Here is a 20251-nt window from a genome sequence, read left to right as displayed (position 1 = left end):
TTTATTGTTCTTTGGGGTCCAGCGGAACTCCTGCTGGAGTCCTGTGGCAACAGAACCTTAATTCCTTTAAAATGGCAGGACAAAATTACACCAAATCACATAAGCATGCTCTCATAATAAATATCTAGCTTTCTGCAAAATTTGGTATAATTTTTTTCAGCCGTTTTTTCTCTGTCATTGTCAAATCTTCCCTATGAAAAAGGCATGCGGAAGTGAACTTTTGGATGTCACTTTTACTTGGTCCCGTTTGCAGATTACCCTGAAATTTTCCAGTAAACTGAGGGGGTAGCACTTTTTTGGGGTGTTGGAAAATGTTGTGATTATTCAGCAAACATCGCCAAAGTTATTAGCAAAGCCAAAAATGTTCTTCATATGGGAAGTGTGACCTAACTATTACTACAGTGGCGATGTTGTGTAATAAATGGATAGATAGATAGATAGATAGATAGATAGATAGATAGATAGATAGATAGATAGATAGATAGATAGATAGATAGATAAATAGATAGATAAATAGATACATAGATAGATAGATATGCAATATGGTCCCATATTGCAACTGAGGGGTGAGTCTGGTGGCACCACGAACCACATAGCAAAAAGCTTTATAAAAATGGTTTATAAATGTCAACTGGACCCATTTCACATATGTTACTCCTTATGTATATTTTTGTGTGACATCATTCATTAATAGATTTTGAATTCCTTTACATGCATTTGGAGCATTTGACCATCATCCTGTTTCATTTTCAGTATTCATTTTTTTCCATGAGACCACTGCTATGTGCGCCAACTTTTTGAGAAATATGTTTATTTATTGAGCAACAAATAATGTGCTAATATTACAAATGTTTTCTTGCAACAGTTTGTATTATTGTAAGTGAAATTGGATGGATGAATTGTGTTTATTGTTTTTTTTTATATTTACACATACACCCACCTACAACCAGTAGCAGGCAGAGCTATATTGAGTACTGAAACTACACTTCTTCTTGTAGAAGCTCTGGTATGTGCCTTTTCCCAAAGCTTTCAAGTAGGCATTAACAGTAAAGAAGGAAACAAACCACCCAGCAATCACCCTTGGACTTTACACACCCGCCAGGTCACCCAGCTTAATTTTAAAAGTGCCCATCTCTAAAAAAGACTCTTATAGAAAATAAGCTGTTTTGGCCCAAAAGTTATCTTTTGTGCCTGGTTCAAGGTCCTCCCAAGCTCATACCCAATCGGTCAAGCTGACCCCATAATGCATAACACCCTAAGGAACTTGGGACAGGGAATCTCCCTAAATTCCATCCCTAAAAGTGCATTGTTTCGAATTGCACGCCCTTCCCTTAAATAGCCATCAATATCTTCTCCATTTTGATCATTTGCAAGAGTTGGGAGCCAGGTCCTAAAACTGGTTATGTCTTTCCTTAATTAGTCTAAAAGCACCTGCGCGGCGGCACACAACAGCAAAGTAATTAGGTGACTTCTCAGGGATCTTAATGGTATGAGAGTCGTTTAGCTGCACCCAAGAAAACATATTTCAGAAACTTAATATGTGTGATATTAAACATTATATATATATGTCCTCTAAGAATTCCTACCAGTACCTTTTGAGTTTGGGGAATATCATAAGAAATGCAGAAGTGAGCTACCCATTCCACACCTCCTCCAACATTTCACGGTCTTGGATCCATCCCATGTGTGTATCTTACCTTGGGCATGATTTTTGTTAATGTATCTTTGTTAGATGAACTGGCCATGCTAGTTTGTGATCTGGAAATAATCTCTCTTTATTCCTGGCTCGTAAAGCCTCGTCCTAATTCATTCTTCCACTCCTTTTGGCCTGCAGTTTAATTAGAGTGAAAACTTGCCATACAAAACCTGTATACCTCAGTTAATAACATCTGTTGTTGGTCAAAGAGGGTAACCATTTGTCATCTGAGATCAGCGGTCTATACTGGATAACTGAAGCATTCTTTGTATATAGAATATAGGCTGTGTACACTGCCAATAAGGAACTACGTAGCCCATACCCGTAGGCTAGCGGCTAGGCAAGAGTACTGTGACTGTAGCTGTGGAGAGGTAGATAATAAAGTCCACTTCTCCCAGTTCTTCAAAAAATGTGATTTGGTTCGGTGTTAGTGGCTCCAGCCCCTTTTTAAGTTTAGTGGGGCAAATTGGGTGGAGGCTGCCCTAGCACTTTGTGTTAGGCCCAGCGACATCAGTGCACCTAATTTTGTAGCATCTTATATATGGATTGCATGGCCTCGTCTGAGAGAACTACCAGTTAAGCTGGGGTTGACTTAATTATAAGTACTTTACACGTTCCCAGCTTTTGTCCATGCACACTGGAAATAGTCATTACCATTGTTTTTTTATGAGTGGGTTTTTGGAGGCCTCTCAGTATTAGAGTACTAGACGCCAAAGCTAACTGTTATATGTATAAGCACTTTCTCCCTGTATCCCTTTCCCAAAGCACTCTTTGTACTGCTAACGCGTCCCTTTCTGATAATTTATTACACATCAGGACTTGTTTCAGGCCAATGAATCTTTTGACCCAGTTGAGAGACACCTTAGGACGAGATAGCTAATCAATATGTCAATCAATACATCTATGATGTCATCAATATTTATCACAACAATACATTTCACTTTAGTCACAGTCATTAATCAATTCAAAACACTACCATGACCTTTCAGTCATGAATAACCACACCAGTTTAGTAGAATTTTATGAGTTTTGTTCCCTATTGTTTACACATCTAAAAGCAGGTACGTCAATCTCAAAACCAAGAAAAATAATAGCATAGTCATAATATGGCAACTTTGGTAAGATTTCATTAAAGCGAGAATCACAAACATCAGAACATAACACGGCGTGAACATAGATCAATTTCGCAGAGTGTTAATAATGCGTCAGTTCAACAAAGCATAGATTCGGTTGTTTGTCTATTTGCGTCAATTTAGTGAACACCTGTCCTAACCACTGATTAGCATTAGCATGTTGGGCTTCATGCAAAATGATTTAGAACACCAATTTGGAAAACATCTAACTATGGTCTCTGTCAAAAGTAAGCAGTTGGTACCTAGAAGGAAAAGCAAACAGACAAATTACAAATGCATTGTCATAATTACCCTCCAAAGATTAGGTCAGCACACAGGTTCAGTCTTTATCTTCGGGACATCAGTCAAATCGCCATCTGTCAAAACTCAGCTCCGGGGCAAAAAGGGCACTTCCCTCATAAGGAGGTAAAGTGTAAATGGGCAATCTAAGGACAAGGATGGTTTATGTAAAACCAAGTAAGTCACCAAACAGAGTGACAAAGTTTCTGGATAAAATCAATAGCATTCCCTATCTAATTCTAAATGGCTCCCCGTGTCATGGCTTTTTATCCCTTTTTCGTGGTACATTCCCCCAAAATTCTCTTGGACATTTGTTATACCCCACTATCCTTAACCTATCAGAAAATACATTAGGTCACCTACTCTTTCACCCCATATTGATTTACAAGTCTCTGATTGGTCCTCCTATCCAATGTCTTCAGAGGTGGCACATCCGGTATGATTTCATTTTTCTGTAATTCTTTGCACATTTTTTGGTCAGTAGCTCCATTGTCTTCACCGGTTTGAATGACCTTGTACATTACATTAATCTACACTGTTTCATTTTGTTTTAACAGTATTCTACAAGCAATGTAAAAAATTCATGGGAACGGATCTATCATGGTTACATTTATCTTCTAGTTTGAAGAAAAAAACAAAGGTCATGTCCTTTTGTGATTCAGCACACTGCAAGATAGGAAAAATTCATTTAATATGAGAGCCAAACAGCTAAGCTTCCACTCATGCTAACTTAAGGCCTATTAGGATTTCAGCACAAATTCAATAACACAATTATTGCTAATTAGTATAAACGTACTCAATATATTGATACATAAACATTTTAATCACCATTATTAGTCTACGTATACATTGACGGCCACTCCCCGTGGTCACATTTCAGGTGCACGTTTAAGCAAAATTACTATTACAGTTTTCTATGCGACATTATCACACACTAATTCATAAACATTTATGTTAATATAGATTATATAAGCTACGCTCTCTCAGTCCCTCCTCTGATGACGTTCGTCATCACACAAACCTTTCCTTTTGACCTTTCACTTTAATTTTTCACCTTGCACATAATGCGCATTTCAACATCCTGTCCTTTGTGTGAACTTTCCCAAATCTCATTAAACATTTTCTCCCTTTCATTTTCTTCATTCTTTTTATTCCTCTTTGTCCAATCTCTTTCAATTTTATCATTAATTTTGCATGCTCCCCATAAACCTAATAAGCAGGCCAGGACAATTAATAGACCCCCTAATATTTTTGCAAGAACCCCATTCCAAATATTGCTAAACCAGCTCCCTACTCCCACACTCCAGGTTCCTTCAAATCTGCACTATCTTTAGTTAGGTTAGTAGGCATTCCTCTAATCTTTTTACTATTGTCCGGCATATATGAGCAACAATGACGCTCGTTGAGCATCTTGCAGACTCCGCCGCTCTTTGCTAAAAGAATGTCTAAAGCAAGCCGATTTTGAAGAGTCATAGCTCTTTACGCGGCAAGTTCAGTATCCATCAGGAGTATAGCCCCTGTAAAATTTGTCAGCATGTTATCCACAATAGTAGACAACTTTCAAATCTTTATGGAGTTTAAGATAACCCATATTGAAGGAATTATGGCTCCAAATATGTCACCAACGACAGCAGCCGCTGTCTCTCGTTTTTGTCTAACATGTTGTAATTCAGACGTTTTAGGTATTTGCTTTAAGTCATCAATCTGGTAAATCTTTGGGAAACTATTCCCAAATAACATGTCCCATACCATCCCTTAGGGAGACAGTAATAAACGTTAAGTCCACAGATATAATAGATCCCAGGGATCGCTGGATCCTGTCCATTTAACATGAATGTCCATTTACTCTGAAACAAAAACACATGCCTGCATTCACTCGTTCCCACAAATAAAGTGTCATGTTCAGATTTCGTCCTATATATACAAAGCCTTCCTACATGTAATGCATCTATAGCTAGTTTGCCTTGCGTCTTTATTGCAGTATAAGCATAATCATTTGCATATGTGCGTTTCTCCAGCCCCTTTTCTAGTCGTTCTTTTAATGCCTTGCGCCTATCATCAGTGGGATCTAAAAAGCTTTCCTCTACAGGTGTCAATAAGCAAGTCAGATTATTGCGGTGTGCATAAGCTGTCCCAAATGTAAGCATCGGTTCAAAGAAACCTCTAACTAATTTTATACTATGCTCCTTAGCTAACTTGTTCAGAAATTCAATCACTGGCACAAAAGAAAACACCACATCCAAATTTGAATAAAAATAATGCACATCCTCTTGATTATAGAATCTTGTTAGTAGCAAACTACAACTTATCCCATAAGTTAATGGCAAGCTATGGTAGGTGACCCCTTCTTGCACTGATGAAGGAATCTTTGTGCACACATAACAGTTTTTCGCATCCATGGTTTCAACATACTCATTCAGCAAGCGATAGAAGGCATTAGTGGAGAGTTCCCCTTTTGAGTAAGTTCCCTCATGCAAGTGTTTTGTATCCTGCTCAATCTTTTCCCACGGTGTTAGTGTTGAAGTCTCTCGTTTTGAAGCATTGTTAGTTGCTTTCTTATCCAACCACGGCATTCCCACAATCACTCCTACAATTATTATTGCACACACAATACCTAATATAAGACTTAACCAACCACACACCTTACCCCTTTTGTTACCACCTCAATTATAAGCCATGTCTGTAAAGAATCAGATAGCATAACAACAATCAACTTGAGGATGATATAAAACTTGTTATTTTTTTTTCTTCTTTTCTTGATGCAAAAGTCTCTCTCTCTCTCTCTCTCTCTGCATGCATTTACAGCGTTTCACTCACTCCAGGACCCTTTTGTCAAATCAGGTTAGCAGGTTGTCATAATCGAGTTTTCAAAGTCAATTCAGGTTATCAGTGTCACATCCGGTAGTTTATAAGTCTCTTTCTCAGCTTTTCAGCTTTCAATTTCAAATTTTAGTTTTAACAAAGTTTCTTTCTTTAATTGATTTCAGGTACTGTAGTATTGGCCTGGTACTTCTTGATGAAAACAGAATGCTGAGAATTCTTGTTGCCATTCAGATGTTGTTGCATATGCCCATTCAGGACCTGCGTACCTTCTATTTGCGGTTCTTTTTCTTTTCCATCTGCGTTCGCCTTGCAATTCTCCTTCACTTAGATCCTCTATTCGGGATGTATCAGTTTCTTCTGTTATCGTTTCACCTGGTACGACCCTTTCTTTCGCAGCCTGTTTCTCTGGCCAGTTATCTCCCTTATGCGTCTTTTTCCTGCTTGTCCTTTCAGGACGCTGAACAGCACCCTCCTCTTGTGCTATGGTGTTTTCTCTTGATGGACCTGCAGCTGGCTCAGGGGATGCCGGTGTGCTTTGACCTCTCTCTACTATTTCCCCTTCTTCTTCTTCTGGATCTGTGACAGGATCAAGCTCTAGCCCGTATCCGTCTACTTCTGGGAGAACCTCTCCTTGATTTAGTTCTCCTGCTGCCTCTACTGAGATAGGCACACTGTCACCTCTGTCGAACTCGTTTACTGTTTGAGGGACTAGGCTGTTCTCAGCGGGCTCTCCTACAGTCTCAGTTCCCCCTTGGCTATTTTCAGGCCCTGAGACTTCCTTCTCTGGACTTGCTGAGTCTGATACTTCAAGTTCCTCATCAGTTGGACACGTTGCCTTCTTTGTGTGACAGGCATGTATCCAATTTGGAACGCCGGCACATTTCACAGCAGTGGTCGTTGTCAGTATTACTTGATACAGCCCTTTCCAGCGCGGCTCCAAACACGACTTTCTCACATGCTTCTTGACAACCACCCAGTCACCGGCTTGCAGGGTGTGACCTGGATCACTGATTGGTGGCAATGTGTTGGCTTCCACCTGGTGAGAAAAAGAGCGAACCACATCAGCCAAACCTTTGCAGTAGTCCAACACCATATCATCCGTGATATTCACAAGAGCATTTGCAGGCACTGCGGGCAGCCTCATAGCTCTACTCATAAGGATCTCAAGAGGTGATAGTCCTGTCGTCTTACCAGGGGTGTTCCTCATCGACATCAGCACTAAGGTCAATGTATCTGGCCATTTCATATTGGTAGCTGCGTACATCTTTGCCATTCTCGACTTCAAGGTACCATTCATTTGTTCTACTAGTCCTGATGCTTCAGAGCGGTAGCTGCAATGCAGCTTCTGTTCAATGTCTAATGCAGCACACAAGAGCTTAATCACCTCAATGTCGAAGTGTCTCCCCCTATCTGATTCTAAAGAGACCGGAAACCCGAACCTGGGTATTAGTTCTCTGAGTAACAGCTTTGCAACTGTGAGACTGTCATTTCTACGTGTGGGGTAAGCTTCAATCCAGTGACTGAAAACACACACAATCACCAACACGTACTTCAATCCTCCACAAACAGGCATCTCAATGAAATCCATTTGCATCTTGGTAAATGGACCGCCAGCTCTCCCTATGTGGCTCAAAGTTACCACAGTCCCTTTTCCTGCATTCATCTGTTGACAGATGATGCACCTGTGACAAGTAACCTCTGCGGCTTGTCTGAATTTCGGGTTAAACTAGTCAATCTTGAATGACCTGATCATTGCATCTCTCCCAAGATGTGCCTGTCCATGATAAAGCCTTGCAAATTGTGACAAAAGACTGTTTGGCAAAACCAATTTCCCCTCCTCTGAGACCCATAAGTCGTCAGCTCTTTGTACACATTGCATTCTCTGCCAGGACTGTTTCTCCTCTCTGCTGGCAAGACCCTGTAGTGTTTTTAGCTCATTTAGTTTATCAACCACCCTTAATGAAAAATTCAAACATGTGTCATTTTCAGTTCGCGGTAACAATTCCCACTGATCCTTGAATGATATACAGTTCAATGAGCAAAACCTTGCGACTTGATCTGCATAGCTGTTTCCTATAGACATAAAGGGGGTCATTCTGACCCTGGCGGTCATGGACCGCCAGGGCCGGGGACGGAGGAAGCACCGCCAACAGGCTGGCGGTGCTTCAGGGGCATTCTGACCGCGGCGGTACAGCCGCGGTCAGAAACGGAAAACCGCTGGTTTCCCGCTGCCCAAGGGAATCCTCCATGGCGGCGCTGCAAGCAGCGCCGCCATGGGGATTCCGACCCCCTTACCGCCAGCTTGGTTCTGGCGGTTTTAACCGCCAGAACCTGGCTGGCGGTAACAGGTGTCGTGGGGCCCCTGGGGGCCCCTGCAGTGCCCATGCCAATGGCATGGGCACTGCAGGGGCCCCCTAACAGGGCCCCACCAAGATTTTCAGTGTCTGCCAAGCAGACACTGAAAATCACGACGGGTGCAACTGCACCCGTCGCACCCCTTCCACTCCGCCGGCTCCATTCGGAGCCGGCATCCTCATGGAAGGGGGTTTCCCGCTGGGCTGGCGGGCGGCCTTCTGGCGGTCGCCCGCCAGCCCAACGGGAAACTCAGAATTACCGCGGCGGTCTTTTGACCGCGCAGTGGTATTCTGACGGCTGTACTTTGGCGGGCGGCCTCTGCCGCCCGTCAAAGTCAGAATGACCCCCAAAGTCGTGTGACTTAACATGAGCATTGCATTTCACCACGGCAATTTCAAGAGGTAACTGAATCGCATGTAACAAATCCTTAATTTGATCACCATTTTTTACAGGAGAGCCAGAAGAGGTCATGAAACCTCTCTGTGACCACAATTGGCCAAAATCATGTACAATTCCAAATCCATATCTGCTGTCAGTATAGATAGTGACTCTCAGATTTTTAGCTGCGTGGCATGCCTTAGTAACGGCAATTAGCTCTGCCACTTGTTCGGAATACACTCTCTTGAGCCAAGAAGCTTCAATGATACCAACTATGGTACACACAGCTTAACCAGCCCTCAGCATTTCGACTGAGTCTCCAAACAGGATCCATCAACAAACATAATGCAGTCATTTTCTTTTAACTGCATATCTTGAATGTCAGGCCGGGGCTTGGTTCACAGTTCTGTTACCTCAAGACAATCATGCTCCATTTCCTCTTCATTATTAATCTCAGTACTCTCAACAGGAAGTAGAATTGCCGGGTTCAATACAGTACATCGCTTCAATGAGACATTAGGCGACCCCAAAATGATTGTCTCATATCGGGTAAGTAGAGAATTTGTCATGTGCTGGGTTTTAGTTCGAGTCAACAGAATTTCAACTGAATGTGGAACCATTACTGTCAAGGGATGTCCCATCACTATGCCTTCACACTGTGTGAGGCTTTGACCAACTGCTGCAACTACGCGCAAACAACCCAGTAAGGCTGCTGCGACGGGGTCCAAGGTAGCTGAAAAATATGCTACAGGGCAGTTTGCACCTCCATGGACCTGTGTTAAGACAGACAAAGAACAAGCATCACGTTCATGACAAAACAGTCGAAAAGGTTTCGTGTAATCAGGCATACCCAAAGCTGGTGCCCGGCACATGCACTCTCTCAATTCCACGAATGACTCAAGCTCTTCCTTGGATAAGGTTATGGTATACGGTTCATCCTTAGTCTCTTTGCCTGTCAGCTTATCAATGGCTTTGAGATAATTGAAAAGTTGGGTATCCACTGGCGACAGTAGCCCACCATTCCCAAAAACATCCTGACATCTCTCTTTGTTGTCGGGGATTCATCTGCAAAATAGCTGTCACCCTTTCCTTTGATATTCTCCTGGACCCTCTCTCAATCAAGTGTCCTAAGTACTTCACTTCTTTCTCACAGTACTGTAGCTTCTTTGGCGACACTTTATGTCTGTTCTTTCCTAAGTGATTCAGTAAGGCAATTGTGTCATACCTACAGTCATCTTTCGTCCTGGACGCAATCAGCAAGTCGTCAATGTACTGCACTAGAGTCGAACTGAAAGGCAGTATTAAGGATTCTAAATCATTTTTCAATATCTGATTGAAGATGGACGGTTACTCAGAAAACCCTTGAGGAATTCTGCACCAACTGTACACCTTGTCCAGGAATTTGAAACTGAATAAAAACTGGCTGTCCTCATGAAGAGGCACCGAAAAGAAAGCTTGTGACAAGTCTACAACGGTGAACCATTCAGCATCACACGGAACCTGAAACATGATTGCTGGGTTTGGCACTATGGGGCAACACTTCACCACAATCTTGTTTATTTTTCTCAAATCGTGCACAATTCGAACCTTCCCACAAGGCTTTTTCAGACCCATTATCGGTGAATTACATGGGCTGCTCAATACTTCCTTCAGGACTCCTTGTTTTACAAAGTCTGAGATTATTTGTGACACCTGAATAAGGACATCTTGTGCCTTATGATATTGTGGCACCTGGGGAAACACCGCATTTGGTTTCACTTGAACTTTAACTGGTTTCACTCCTTTTATCAGTCCCACTTCCTTTCCTGTCAAATCCCACACTTTCTCCTTCACCGTTCCCTGTAACTCGGCAGGCAAGTCAGTCACTGTAAGCATCAGGAATAATGTTATCAAAGGGTAATCTTCATTCGCAGTTTCTGTCTCCAACTCTGAGAACTGACCATCATCCCCTTCATCATCACTGTTTGTCTGCACCTCAATTCCATCATTGGAACAGGTAATTGAACATTTAGTTTTGCACAGTAAGTCTCTTCCCAGTAGGGACACAGAACTCGAATCGCAGACTACAAACTTATGCAGACCCTGGAAGTTGCCAATCTCAACTTGCACTGGATCTGTAATCGGATTTGTCAAGTACTGGTTCGCTACTCCGACCACTCTTATGGTACGCCCTGAAAGTGGTACTTTTGGAACCTCTGCACTTCTGACTGTGGAACGTGTGGCTCCGGTATCAACCAAGAATGAAACCTTGTGACCCATTACCTTTCCCTCTACATAGGGTCCCCTCTGATCTACCTCTAGGGACGCTGCAAGTCTGCACTCTTTACTGTCTGAACTGTCATCCGACCATTCCTCATTCATTCCATCTTCACCATGCAATGGGAATTGCTGTACTGTATTATTTTGGCTCATCACTTGACCTGTGACCTGCTGAGGAAGCATCACCTGTTGCTGTCCCATCGGAGCCAATGGTAATTGCATTTGCTGTCTAGGTACCATGGGAACCTGCTGTTGTACTGGCTGCATTTGCGCTGGCTGAACATGCTGCATTTGCATTTGCTGCATGGGCTGTAGCCCCTGCATCTGAACTATGTTATTTTGGAAGTTCGGATTTTGATTTCTCAATTTTGGACCTCTCACATTTTGCAATGTACCGACATTAGTGCTTTGTTGAACGACACCATCCTGCACCACATTTGGGTGTTCCCGCCTCCAATGCCCCACGCCCCCGCACGCGAGACATGGTGACATCCTTTTCATTCCTTGTGCATCATTTTGAACCACAACAGTATTCAAATTTGGACCGAGATTTACAAAACCTCGGCCTCTCGGTTGTGCCTGAAACACACCATTCCCTTGCGGTTGCTGCTGTATCATCTGATGGATTCCATTTCCCTGCATTCCTGCCTGCGCAGCCCTTATCTGCATCACCATCACTTTCTCCTTCAACTTTTTCTGCTTCAGCTCGAAATTGTCACTACAGTATTTTGCATACTGCAACACCTCATCGATCGGCTTTGCTTACCAACAGATCAAATGATTTTTAATCATCTGGCTAACCTCTGGTCTCAGCCCTTCAACAAATCTGAACACGAGATGGTTCATATCGTTTGGCTCAATAGTCTCAGTACCACTGTAATGTTTGAATGCCTTCAACAATCTCCCATAGTAAGCATGTATTGATTCTTTAACCTCTTGTGAGGTCCGGTCGATTTTCTGCCAATCAGTCACTTTCAGCTACACTTTCTGCTTCAAAAACTCAATCACTTTGTGATAATACTTCATTACTTCCTCAGATGGTGCTCCGGTCACCTTATCCTTTGTCGGCTCCTGCGTCGGCCAGTCTACCCCTCTCTTGCACTCAAGCCATAAGTCGGGCAGAACAATGATCTCAAACAAGGTATTCAGGTCTTCCCAGAGACACTTCACAAGTTTCAAACCTATCCGTTTGCTGATACCACTCTATCGGTTTTTCCCTCAACCTGGGATAATCATTTGTGAAAGATAGGATGTCTCCCCTGGACCACGGTACGTGGATTAGAACCCCACCAGCTGTTTCTCTCATGGGTAACATCTTTACTGATTCCGTATCTGGTGAAGTTTTAGCTTTACTTGATCCCGGACTGTCACTTTTCTCCTTATCTCTTTTCTTGGCCCATCTACCTTCCCATTTTTCTAAAGCTCCCCAGATCTGAACACTTTGCAGTATTTCCTTTAGATGCGCTTTCATTCCGGCAGACCTCATATGCTCGAAGTCTTTTGAGTCAAAGTCTAACCTGTAACTTCTTTTCAAATGTTTAGTATTCTCAATATCAATATTGTATTTGTCTGCCAGGTTCGCTAATCTCTGATGTACCTTACCTACTTCTTTAGTGATCTTAGGGCACAGATATCTCAATTCTGCTTTTGTTTATGACTCTATTCTGCTCACCCCCATCGTTCCTTCCACTAATTCAGCAGCTTCCACGCCCAGTCTCACAAAGTTCAGGTACTCATCTTTCTCGGCCCTTCCTAACTTTTCTACGGTTGCTGCGGCCTTTGGAGCGTAAGTTTTTTCTAACCACTCATTCACTTGTTGCACTGTAAAACCTTGCAGTGAGATATTTCCTGCATGCATCATTGGTGACTGTGAGGCATTCGTACTTATTGTCTGTGGGGTTAGCACACCTAGCCCTGCCTGTCTCTTTGCCTCCAACGGTGCTTCAACCGGATTAAGGTCTAACAAAGACCTCGGTCTTTCGACCGCTTGCTCTCCTGGGGCCATTAACTGGGGAGTTCCTATGGACCCTCCTCTTAGTAGATCTTGTGTCATTGCCCCCTGATCACACATGCCAGGCTTATTTTGTGCATACAATGGCAATGATATGGCAGCTGGTGTCTGACCTGGTCCCAAACCCCGTGGAGCAGCGACCCCAAAAGTTTGATTCTCTGAAGCGGGGCAGGTATTAATGGAGGTCCTGCTGCTGGATTATACCCTGGTATTAGTTGTGGCTGCGGCTGGGGCAGCAATTGCGGAGTTGGCTCAATCTACACTAACTTCGATTTTGTATATATCGGGTCCGGCGGCACTATCAGATTTGTAGTAGTCTCTAGTACTGGGAGGTCTGAATAGATTCTCTGTATCTGTGGTGGAGGTTGCAACTGTATCTGCATGTCTGGTGCAGTGGGTACACTGACACCATTCTGTACCAAACTCGTATCACTAGTCTGTGCTGTATCAGTAACTCCCTTCTCCTGCGTCTGGTTCCCAGGACCTGCACTAGTGCTCGGGACATTGTCGCTTACCGCATAAGGTGGTGGGTGATCATGTGATAACTGGTTTAGAAATTCTTCGTTATCTGAATCATCTTCTTTTTCCCAAGATCTCTTAGTTTCTTTAGGCTGACTAGAGTCCTTGTCTGTTTTACATGTGGCTTTCTTCCCCTGCGTCTCATCTCCCTGTGTTATTGCTGGGAACAATTTTAGTCCGTCAACTATTCCCTGTCTCCACATTTTGCTCTCATTATCCCATCTAGCTTCCGCTAAAGTCTTTTCTGCCCTTTTTATTCTTCTTTGGAATTTTTCTTGTCTCTGTTTAATAGCCATTAAATCCCAAATTGCTAAAGCCTCATATTGAGCTGGCCTAGGAGGTGGCTTCTGTACACTTAACATCCACCTCAAATTCTCTAGGGCTCTCATATTGAATGTCCCGTGTTCCGGAAACGCCAAACATCCCTCTTTTTCCATCAATTTGTGCCACTGTTTCATCCATAAACAAGGCGCAACACCTTTTTCCTCTATGACTATATAAGCTGGAGTACCCTCAGGCGGTGTAGGCTCGCCTTCACTCGCCATAATGTATACGTCTCCTTTCAGAGCGCTCTTAAAAGCTTTAATAAAATTCATTTTTGCGTCTTTTCTTTTTGTTGTATTTAATCAGAAATTGACTTTAATTCCCAGGACACTCTTCACCCACCTTTCTCAACCTATTGCCTCTCACGGACGGCAGCCAATCCGTGCGCGACCCCTCTCGACAACTGACCTATCTCAGTGCGGCACCACTGACGTCACACTCACACACTGCAGCTGACAAAGTCTTGCGGCTCGTCCGCCCCTCACTGGATTCACACCAAACTAATGCAAAAATTACTGCAAGCACCTTAACAACAACAACAACATAAATTTGCTGGTTTACTACAGGAAAGGTAACACATTCGCTTCAGAACTTTACAGAGATTTCACTTGAAGCCTCGGCCGCTACTCTCTCCTTCTCGGTTCCCGCACCCGCAAGCAGAAATCGACCCGCAAATCCTACTCTCGACTTGTCAATGGTTCACTCTAGTGCACTTTAGAACTTCCCAAATCTCCATCAAAGGTTTTCACACATACAATTTTGACTCAAACTCGACTTGTCAACCACACCCGATTGACCTAATTAAACCGCACAAATTACAACATAAACCCAAGTGTCTCCTACACTTGTCAACATACTCCAGAGTCTTAGACCACGACGGGTCCGTACATGAACAAGCAACCACGTGGATAATTTTGAGCACAAAGCGCCACACTCATATGAAGTACGCCGACTTCCCTACTCTCATACTGTGGAGTACGCCCACTCCTACTAAAACAACATTGCCTGGCCTAAATACACACGAACTTCACAAATCACCTGCAAAAATGCATAAGCTGAGCAAGCGCAAATTCTACAACACGCATGCTATGGCGCCGAGAACATTCCCAACTCACTTAGGCAGGCTCCAAGATCCCAGGAAAGTCATGGTGAATTTAGAAACACATCATACCTCCAATTTGCATTATCTCAGAAAAACAATTTAAACAATGATTCTCCGTCCTAGGGCCCCAAAGGGCCTAACCGTCACTCTGCTACCAGAACTGCTAACGCGTCCCTTTATGAAAATTTATTACACCTCAGGACTCGTTTCAGGCCAATGAATATTTTGACCCAGTTGAGAGACACCTTAGGACGAGATAGCTAATCAATATGTCAATCAATACATCAATAATGTCATCAACATTTATCACAACAATACATTTCACTTTAGTCACAGTCATTAATCAATTCAAAACACTACCATGACCTTTCAGTCATGAATAACCACACCAGTTTAGTAGAATTTTATTAGTTTTATTCCCTATTGTTTACACATCTAAAAGCAGGTACGTCAATCTCAAAACCAAGAAACATAATAGCATAGTCACAATATGGCAACTTTGGTAAGATTTCATTAAAGCGAGAATCACAAACTTCAGAACATAACACGGCATGAACATAGATCAATTTAGCAGAGTGTTAATAATGCGTCAGTTCAACAAAGCATAGATTTGGTCGTTTGTCTATTTGCGTTAGTTTAGTGAACACCTTTCCTAACCACTGATTAGCATTAGCATGTTGGGCTTCATGCAAAACGATTTAGAACACCAATTTGGAAAACATCTAACTATGGTCTCTGTCAAAAGTAAGCAGTTGGTACCTAGAAGGAAAATCAAACAGACAAATTACAAATGCATTGTCATAATTACCCTCCAAAGATTAGGTCAGCACACAGGTTCAATCTTTGTCTTCAGGACATCAGTCAAATCACCATCTGTCAAAACTCAGCTCCGGGGCAAAAAGGGCACTTCCCTCATAAGGAGGTAAAGTGTAAATGGGAAATCTGAGGACAAGGATGGGTTAAGTAAAACCAAGTAAGTCACCAAACAGAGTGACAAAGTTTCTGGATAAAATCAATAGCATTCCCTACCTAATTCTAAATGGCTCCCCGTGTCATGGGTTTTTATCCCTTTTTCGTGATACATTCCCCCAAAATTCTATTGGACATTTGTTATACCCCACTATCTTTAACCTATCAGAAAACCCATTAGGTCACCTACTCTTTCGCCCCATATTGATTTACAAGTCTCTGATCGGTCCTCCTATCCGATGTCTTCAGAGGTGGCACATCCGGTATGATTTCATCTTTCTGTAATTCTTTGAACATCTTTTGGTCAGTAGCTCCATTGTCTTTACCGGTTTGAATGACCTTGTACATTACATTAATCTACACTGTTTCATTTTGTTTTAACATTATTCTACAAGCAATGGGAAACATTCATGGGAACGGATCTAGCATGGTTACATTCGTCTTCTAGTTTGAAGAAAAAAACAAAGGTCATGTCCTTTTGTGAGTCAGCACACTGCAAGATAGGAAAAATTCATTTAATATGAGAGCCAAACAGCTAAGCTTCCACTCATGCTAACTTAAGGCCTATAAGGATTTCAGCACAAATTCAATAACACAATTATTGCTAATTAGTATAAACTTACTCAATATATTGATACATAAACATTTTAATCACCATTATTAGTCTACGTATACATTGACGGCCACTCCCCGTGGTCACATTTCAGGTGCACGTTTAAGCAAAATTACTATTACAGTTTTCCATGCGACATTATCACCCACTAATTCATAAACATTTATGTTAATATAGATTATATAAGCTATGCTCTCTCAGTACCATGGGGGTCTGCACCAGTAGTTGCATTCTATTTACTGCTGTAGTGCCTAGACGAGATACTGTATCTCTATATGTATTTGCGAGATGTGTCTCTACAAATTAGTTAATTATTTTGTGAGCTGTGCGGAGTTGCGCTGCTGCTTGTTGCTCATTTTTATTCTTATTATTTGTCTCTTTTTATATCTGGTAATTGTTCTTTCATCCCAAAGTTTTTAGGTATACTGCTTTTTTAATTCATTATAAGGCTTGTAGCTGGATCAAGAAACAATAAGCAAACTGGCCAATTCCTTAATCTCTCTGATCTCTCCTTAATCTCTCTGTGACATACCTAGTGCCTCGACAGCCCCCCATGTCTGTCTTATTTTGGTTGAACATTTTAGGGTATTTGAAGTTATAAACGTCACCCACTCTCTTCAGGTCTTCCTTCTGCCAACTATTGCCTTCGGTCCAAAGCCAGTAGAGTCTGGATTACTGATGGTGCGTGCACGGGGAGAGGGATACGTGGAGAAGCTCATCCTTATAGTCACTGAATCCCATGACACTAACGTGGCCCTTGTATCAGAGGCAGAGTATAATCCCCAGGATCTGTGCTTTTTGGACATTCAGGTTATTTTCCAGATGTAATCACTGGCTATTAGTTGACCTTAAAATATCAAGATCTCTCGCTTCCTCCCCTACTCCATTCGATCATGTTCCGCAGTTGCTCTGCCGAAACAATAGTTAAATATGTGAGACCTGCCGAGTCCCCCGCTCCCTTCCCCAGTCCCGCTGCAAGTCTGGGCTCTTTCCCTCCATGCTAAATTAGACAGAAAGTCAACAGGACAGGAGCTCCCTGTCGGAGCAGTGATGATGCTTCAGATCCAGGATAATATTGCATAGCGCATGTCAGGATAAAAGGACCTTAGAAAACTCTGTTAGCAAACATTCGCCCTTGAGACGGGGGTTACCATTGAAAGTGGGACGGGGGAACACAAGGAAAGCAAGTGCTTCTCTTTACAAGGTAGCAACAGTGGGAAACAACTTTTTTGCTTCAAACTGTTGTTATGTCACGCCACTGAAAAAACAGATTTACATCCAGTTATTCATGATAGAGGTTTCCAGTGAAAGCCATACTGCAAATATAATTATCACGCCGGCCACTTTGTGCTGCTTGACATGCTCACTGATAAACTGAATTAGGCCCATATTTATACTTTTTTTAGCGCCGCATTTGCGTCGTTTTTTGACACAAAAGCGGCACAAGCTTTCAAAATATAGGCCCATATTTATACTTTTTTAGCACCGCATTTGCGTAATTTTTTTACACAAAAGCGGCACACGCTTTCAAAATATAGGCCCATATTTATACTTTTTTAGCACCGCATTTGCGTCATTTTTTTTTTTTACGCAAAAGCGGTGCTAAAAAGTATAAATATGGGGCATAACTGTATTTTGTAAGTTTGCGCCGCTTTTGCATTAAAAAATGACGCAAATGTGATGCTTAAAAAAGTATAAATATGGGCCATAATTGTATTTTGTAAGTTTGCACTGATTTTGTGTCAAAAAATTACGCAAATGTGGCGCAAAAAAAGTATAAATATGGGCCTCAGTGTGATTGTAGAAGCAGTGGAGACGTATGGGCCAAGGAGACCGAAAAGTAAGAGTAGGGAGGAGGTTGCAAGTGAGGTAGGGGATGAGACAAGAAAGAGGAAGACGTTACCAGTGATAGAGTGAGGGGACAAGGGGGAGGTAAGCAACGGTGGAAAGGATCATAAAAAGTATCATGGCATATAATACGAGGAAGAGAGCTAGTGTGGGTGCTGTGTGGTGAAGAGGAGCGGCACATAAGTAGGAGGGTGCTAGTGCATTCACCGTCTCGCGGACCCAAGGACGCACCAATGTTAAGCACCACTGTTTGATTTGGCCTATTTATATTGTTGAAAACACCTGCAAAATGTCAGAGCGCTTGTTACGAAAGAAAAGGTAAGGAGGTCTGTGGATGAATGAAGGACTGCTCACCCCTCTTAACAAGCTTTCATTAGCATATTAGTGGTACGTACTGGCATATAATTGTTGACATGTTGGTGGGAGTCACAGAATGATGTGCCCACCCCTGGGACAATCCTAGTCAGGATATTAGGCGGTTCTTCCTTGCATCTTTTTGGAATCCATCGCATGATGGTGCCCCGCTGGAATAACCTCGGCTCTGACATAATGGTGACAATTTGGAGGTAAGGCCTGGCCTCCTTCATGCACCCATGGTATGATGGTGCATACCCTTGTTATACTGCTGTTCCTACCACAATAACAGTCAATTGCGATATATCGTGTGCATCCATGACTTTTTATGGTGGTACATAGACATCCAAGGCAGAAGTTATTCATGTGTGACATTAGTACATTTGGCTACTTGAAGAAAATGATAAATTGATTTTAGGGCACAAAACACAGAAAATAATAAGGTGGGATCACAATAATAGTTTTTTGTCATGAAAATAGTAAGCTTTTGCTTGGGGGAGTCTCTTCATTTTCTAAAATGGAAAGTGTGTATTTCATAGCAAAGCATGCATTATAAGCTGACAATTTGATTTGTGAGGGGGGTACAATTTTTACATCTCCAAGTATATACATTTTCAACAAATATTTAATCAGTAGTGCTATCGGAAAACTAAAACTGTTAGATAAGTGTAAACATCTGCTGTTCAAGCCTCTACGGTTTCAGTGACCTGACTGACAGCACTTCTCTGGAATCCTATAATTTTTTAGCTCTTCTGCTTCGCCTAAAACTGCAAGACTTAAGTCATCTTTTACTTTGCCAACCAGGCCTTTCCAAGAAGATTACCACATGTAACACGATCTACTAGAGAGGGGCAGGCTTCGAAAATGAAATGCAAACATGTAGATATAATCAATGATAAATGAAAGCCTATTTGAAATTATATTTTATGAAGCACCGGCATTATATGTCTTTTTAAACTTTATTAAGGAAACTCTGCTAAAAAAAGCAGCATTATTCAACCATACTCAGAATAGTTTATGGTGACAGAATCTGCAAAAACACCGGTGATGGCCACAGGCTTAAATGGCGCACCATGAAATACTGGAACATTTCAGGAATGCCCTTTCTGTGTTTGTAGCCTTGTATGTGAAAATGTGTTTTGAGGTACATCTGACCCCGTTATTTAAACATTTTATTACGGAAGAACGCCCGCAAATCTTCATTCAGGTGGTCAGGCTCGCTCGCCTTCGCAGCGCACAATTAAGGACAAGTGGAACACGCATCATTTTCAAAGACCACCAGCCACTGAATGCTTGAGTCACAGAAAGCTACCCCAGAGCGTCCTAGCATTGAAGGCACTGGCCTGCACCACATACCGGCAGAGGGTTGCCACTGGTGGTGGATGTGGGCTAGACAAGCACTGGCAAGAAAAACCTTCGGCCATACAACTAGTACACTTACAAATTAAGACTGCCTCTCAATTCACCACTCTTCCATTCTCCGCTGCTTCATATTCATCAGCGAATTCCTCTTCAATTGCACATCACTGATGTTTAATCAATAAATAAATAACATCGGTGTCTGGCAGTAGCAGCCACTAAATGCCAA

This window comes from Pleurodeles waltl, chromosome 5 (assembly GCF_031143425.1).
Source record: "Pleurodeles waltl isolate 20211129_DDA chromosome 5, aPleWal1.hap1.20221129, whole genome shotgun sequence".
Classification (NCBI taxonomy): Eukaryota; Metazoa; Chordata; class Amphibia; order Caudata; family Salamandridae; genus Pleurodeles; species Pleurodeles waltl.
This window is presented reverse-complemented; position numbering follows the sequence as displayed.